General features: G+C 47.3%; 1 pseudogene; it reads left to right on the forward strand.

The window, feature by feature from the left end:
* LOC129355978 (ly6/PLAUR domain-containing protein 1-like) lies at window positions 1–5,067 on the forward strand (annotated as a pseudogene).
* Window positions 5,068–6,588: the final 1,521 nt, after the last annotated feature.

Below are 6,588 nucleotides of genomic sequence, written 5' to 3' on the forward strand. Positions count from 1 at the left end.
AGCCGCGACGTTTGATTGGATCACGTGGTACATGATGCAGACGTGCACGCGCATTTTCGCGCACCGGCCGCGGGACTCGGTGCGGAGCGGCGGCAGGAGGAGGAAGAGGAGGAAGAGGAGCGCAGAGTCTCCGGCTGGCAGGCAGGATGCGGCTGCGGCTCCGGACCGTCTCGGTTCTGCTCATGTCCCTCCTGGGCTCAGGTAGGAACCGCAGCTTTCACCGCAACATTCCCGGAATTCCCAAACTAACTTCCCAGCTGCAGAAACCAGTCTGAACAGTGATGGATGTTTCCCGTTCTGACCCGGTCCGGTTCTGACCCGGTCCGGTTCTCGAACCTTTAGTTTGTGGCTCTGCGCGCAACAACCTGGTGAGTTTAGTGAGTTTAATCATAAAATCTGCAGAATCTTTAATTTCTATTCATAAACTAGAGAAAATACAGAAGGATTCAAAACTAATAATAATAATAATAACTGAAACTTCTTATTGCAAAACTCGGCAATGATTTTGATTTCCAGCAGATGAAGTTCTGGTAGTTAAAAAAATAGAAGTGACTCAGCTGATGAGGGTTATGGACAGAGCAGCTTCTCAGTATTAATCGCTTCAGGCGTTGGGGAACCTGGAACGAGAGGAACCGAGAACCAGAGGAACCCGGAATCAGAGGAACCGGGAACCAGAGGAACTGAGAACCAGAGGAACCGAGAACCAGAGGAACCGAGAACCAGAGGAACCGAGAACCAGAGGAACCGGGAACCAGAGGAACCGAGAACCAGAGGAACCGGGAACCAGAGGAACCGAGAACCAGAGGAACCGGGAACCAGAGGAACCGAGAACCAGAGGAACCCGGAACCAGAGGAACCGAGAACCAGAGGAACCGAGAACCAGAGGAACCGAGAACCAGAGGAACCCGGAACCAGAGGAACCGAGAACCAGAGGAACCGGGAACCAGAGGAACCGAGAACCAGAGGAACCGAGAACCAGAGGAACCGGGAACCAGAGGAACCGAGAAACAGAGCAACCGGGAACCAGAGTAACCAAGAACCAGAGGAACCGAGAACCAGAGGAACCAAGAACCAGAGGAACTGAGAACCAGAGGAACCAAGAACCAGAGGAACCGAGAACCAGAGGAACCGAGAACCAGAGGAACCGGGAACCAGAGGAACCGGGAACCAGAGGAACCGAGAACCAGAGGAACCGAGAACAAGAGGAACCGGGAACCAGAGGAACCGAGAAACAGAGGAACCCAGAACCAGAGGAAGCGGAAACCAGAGGAACCGAGAACCAGAGGAACCGAGAACAAGAGGAACCGGGAACCAGAGGAACCGAGAACCAGAGGAACCGAGAACCAGAGGAACCGAGAACAAGAGGAACCAGGAACCGAGAACCAGAGGAACCGGGAACCAGAGGAACCAAGAACGAGAGGAACCGAGAACCAGAGGAACCGAGAATCAGAGGAACCGGAAACCAGAGGAACCGAGAACCAGAGGAACCGGGAACCAGAGGAACCGGGAACCCGGAACCCCAGAACCAGAGGAACCGAGAATCAGAGGAACCGGAAACCAGAGGAACCGAGAACCAGAGGAACCGGGAACCAGAGGAACCAAGAACGAGAGGAACCGAGAACCAGAGGAACCCGGAAACAGAGGAACCGGGAACCAGAGGAACCGAGAACCAGAGGAACCAAGAACCAGAGGAACCGAGAACCAGAGGAACCGAGAACCAGAGGAACCCGGAACCAGAGGAACCGAGAACCAGAGGAACCGGGAACCAGAGGAACCGAGAACCAGAGGAACCGAGAACCAGAGGAACCGGGAACCAGAGGAACCGAGAACCAGAGGAACCCGGAACCAGAGGAACCGAGAACCAGAGGAACCGAGAACCAGAGGAACCGAGAACCAGAGGAACCCGGAACCAGAGGAACCGAGAACCAGAGGAACCGGGAACCAGAGGAACCGAGAACCAGAGGAACCAAGAACCAGAGGAACCGGGAACCAGAGGAACCGAGAAACAGAGCAACCGGGAACCAGAGGAACCAAGAACCAGAGGAACTGAGAACCAGAGGAACCGGGAACCAGAGGAACCGGGAACCAGAGGAACCGAGAACCAGAGGAACCGAGAACAAGAGGAACCGGGAACCAGAGGAACCGAGAAACAGAGGAACCGAGAACCAGAGGAAGCGGAAACCAGAGGAACTGAGAACCAGAGGAACCGAGAACCAGAGGAACCGGGAACCAGAGGAACCGAGAACCAGAGGAACCGAGAACCAGAGGAACCGAGAACCAGAGGAACCGGGAACCAGAGGAACCGAGAACCAGAGGAACCGGGAACCAGAGGAACCAAGAACGAGAGGAACCGAGAACCAGAGGAACCGAGAATCAGAGGAACCGGAAACCAGAGGAACCGAGAACCAGAGGAACCGGGAACCAGAGGAACCGGGAACCCGGAACCCCAGAACCAGAGGAACCCAGAACCAGAGGAACCGGGAACCAGAGGAACCAAGAACGAGAGGAACCGAGAACCAGAGGAACCGAGAACCAGAGGAACCCGGAACCAGAGGAACCGGGAACCAGAGGAACCAAGAACCAGAGGAACCGAGAACCAGAGGAACCGGGAACCAGAGGAACCGAGAACCAGAGGAACCGAGAACCGGGAACCAGAGGAACCGAGAACCAGAGGAACCGAGAACCAGAGGAACCGAGAACCAGAGGAACCCGGAACCAGAGGAACCCGGAACCAGAGGAACCGGGAACCAGAGGAACCGAGAACCAGAGGAACCGGAAACCAGAGGAATCGAGAACCAGAGGAACCCAGAACCAGAGGAACCGGGAACCTGGAACCGGGAACCAGAGGAACCGGGAACCAGAGGAACCGGGAACCAGAGGAACTGGTTCTCTTTGGTTATTTTTGAAAGTGATTCAAACTGAACGTCCTGATCTTCTTCTCGTCTCTCAGACTCTAAATGGTTCAAATCAGATTTTCTTTGCGAATCTGAAGAGAGAAACAGACGAGAGTCGATGAAACGGCATAAATATTCATTAATGTAACTTTAATCGTGTCGATGTTCTGAACTCAGAACCAATTAAATGGAGTTCAGCTTCATTTGGATCTGAACACCAGAAACAGAAACAGAATGGGTCCAACAGAACCTCCAGAACCTTCCCAGACCAGTCTGATACCCAGACAAGGAAATTTGCTCAGGATTTTTTCACCAAAACGTTTGACGCTCGCAGCTTCAATTCAATAATTATTTCCAGATAAATTCTGAGCTGTTAATTTATTGGTTGTTTCGTAAAGTTTTCGTTGAATAAAGTTTTGTTTCACTGTTAAAAACTCTTTAACTGTTTCGATGTTTAGATTCATGTTGGTGAAAATTGTTTTCTGCTTCCTGTCGTCTTGTTGAAACTTTATTGGAGTTTCAACGACGACAGAAACAAACAAACGAGGCGTTAATTAAACAAAAACAAGAAAAAATGATTTATATGGAGTTGTGATGGTGGCGGTTAAAGTTATAGCATTAGCATTGACTAAACATACTGTCACTATAGCGCTTTAGCATTAGCAGAAGGTTAGCATACCTAGCTAATTAGTTAGCATGGTCACCAGTGGCAGCCATGTTGTTGGTCAGAGGTCTGTCTCTTCCATCCTGCTGGGTTTTAACTTTTAGAAACTTCTGGAGTTCTGTTAAGAGTTTCTGTTGGGCCACGCCTGCTTCATGATGGCGGTTGGGTCCTGGTTTCCTGACTGCAGTGTGTGTGTGGGGTGTGTGTGTGTGTGTGTGTGTGTGTGTGTGGTGTGTGTGTGTGTGTGCAGGCCTGGCCCTCCAGATCCAGTGCTACCAGTGTGAGATGACAGACGACTGCGCTGCGCCCCAGTTCATCGTCAACTGCACCGTCAACGTCCAGGACATGTGCCAGAAGGAGGTTCTGGTGAACGACGACGGTGAGCGACGGCTAGCGTAGCTTAGAGCTAGCTGCTGAGTTTGGTACTGATACTACATTTTTAGTTTGTAAAAATGTAGTAAATAGCTTGTTTGTAAATAAATTGTTGGTAACTATTTTGATAAATGGAGGTAAATACTAAATATTTAGTTAGTATGCTAAATATTTATCATGCTAACTAAATATTTAGTTTGAAAATATTTGGTTTGGAACTAAATATTTATCTCACTTATATATTCATTTTGGACTTGTGACATTTATAAATGTATGAATAACATGGTAAAATATCTGAAAATGATTTTCTCCTCTTAGGTTAAATAAACCAAATTATTGCTGTTAGTTGTTTATTGGCGCCCCCTAGTGGCCCGGCCTGTAATGGTCTCTGTCCTCCAGGGATCCTGTACAGGAAGTCGTGCGCCTCCTCCGCTGCCTGCCTCATCTCCTCCTCCGGCTACCAGCAGTTTTGCACCGGAAGCTTCACTCTGTCTGCATCAGCTGCTGCAGCACGCCGCTCTGCAACGGGCCCCGCCAGAAGAGGCGGCCCCCGCCGTCGTCTGGCGTGACCGCCGCCGGGCCCCCGCTCCTCATATTGGTCCTCCTCCTGCTGGACTCCGTCCTCTGCTGACAGAGACTCAGCAGAGGATCCACCTGATTTCACTGATTGTCTGAAAACCAGAGCAGGAAACAGGAAACAGGAAGTTACTTTGACATCAGAGCAGATCCGCCATTTCTACTGTCAGGACAGAGCTAGCATGCTAATATCTCAGTTAGCTGAGATATTAGCATGCTAGCAGCTCGCTAGTAAACAGGCTAGAAATAAATCGATCAGTTTTCACATCACAGTGAAACAACAGATTTTACACCAATTAAAGGAGCATTTCATATTTGATGAAATGTTTGTTCCTCTGAACCGACATGATGCCGAGCAGAACCTTCTGGGTCCAGTCGGTTCCACCAGGTTTTCATCACTTCTCTTTTCACTGCGTTTTATTTGAGGTTGTTTGTTTTGCACACGAATTGTTTTCTGCTGATGTGACCAGAGGAGGCAGAAAAAACAAATTAATACTGAGAATATCAACAATTCAACTGAGTTTTCTCAAAGTTCAAAGTGCAGCGAAGTAAAAACTAATATTTTCCCCAAATGTTAATTGTAACTGAGTGAATGTTATTTGCAGCTCTGAACATGTTTGTGGACTTCAGGAAGAGTTTATGACCTTCAATAGTTTTGAATTTTTCTTTTAATCTGTAACTAATATTAACTGATATAACAGATTGTGTTCTTAGTTGTGGATTAATTTTAATGCATTTGGATGTTTCACGATATGAATATGTTTTAAGCAGCTCGTTGTTCACCTGGTGAATCAATCAATCAATCAATCAATCAATCAATCAATCAGTCAATCAGTCAGTCTTCCAGCCTGTAACTTGTTTTATCAGAATAGTGGAATAAGACAAGTTTTAGTCTTTTGCATTTTGACCTTTTGACCTTTCCAGAGCCAGAATTCACGGTGCATTAAGTGATTTGATCACCTTAAATTCTTGAATTTGAGTTTCTGGACACAAAGTGAGGACAGAGTTGAACAGTCGTTGTTGACCCGGTCCGGGGCTCAGCGCCCCTCTGAAGTGTCCATCAGTCAAAGTCACGTCAGGGGTCAGGGACGGTACAGAACGGCCTGGGTCGTAACTCCACGTCCAACATGGCGGATTGGTCTGCTGCTAAAAAGCACAACAATCATTTCACATGGACATTTTTCTGCTTCTTCAAATCGTCATTGGATAAATTAGTTTGAACTTGTTGAATTCAGTATCAGTGAAACAAAGGTTACTTTTCAAAACTGATTATATTCTGTATTTTTGCAGCAGATCGCTCAGTGAACTTATTTCATATTTCCAAGATGGCAAAACATTTACTAATATTCAAAATAACCGTCTGATGTTTGACGAAGACATGAGTTTTGAAACCATCTGTTTTATGCAGGTTAAAGTTCGTTAGTTATAAAGTGGAGACAATAACAGATCAAGTTAAGGACAAACATTCAGCATATATATAAAAATAATCCAAATAAAAAAGAAACGATGAATGTTGTGACGCCGGGCCAACATGGCCGCCGTTGGGAGCGTGGCGGATACTGACGACTCTCTGTGGCTCATTGAGCCCGGATCAGCTGCAGCACAGATGGCTGCAGCGTTCTGCATCACATGGTGCTGATGATCCATTTTATCCATCTGAGTTTGGCGCCGTCGTCATGACGACGGGAGCCAAGGCCGCTCCGCAGAGCATCGACCAATGAGACGCAGTCGAAGCTGATCACTGCAGCGATTGATCATCTGTCAGAAACTTGAAGCTTTGAACGTCTGCAGGAGGAAACATGAAAATAAAACTTAATAATGTTCAAACGTCTCATTTTATCTCTGATGTTTTACTGGACAAACCAACAGGAAGTTCAGCTACAATGACCAGCAATAGTTTTTATGATTTAGTTTCTTCTGGAGAAATGAATGGAGGTTAGTTTTTTAAAGTCAGATTTTAACCATGTTATTGATAAAAATCACAGTTTCAAACTAAATATTTAGCTAATATGTTACTTCAGTGGAAGTGGAATGTCAAAATAAAAGCTGGGTTTTTATGACTTCCTGCTGCTGTAGATCCAT

This window comes from Poeciliopsis prolifica, unplaced genomic scaffold (assembly GCF_027474105.1).
Source record: "Poeciliopsis prolifica strain line A6 unplaced genomic scaffold, Auburn_PproV2 SCAFFOLD152, whole genome shotgun sequence".
NCBI classification, from domain to species: Eukaryota; Metazoa; Chordata; class Actinopteri; order Cyprinodontiformes; family Poeciliidae; genus Poeciliopsis; species Poeciliopsis prolifica.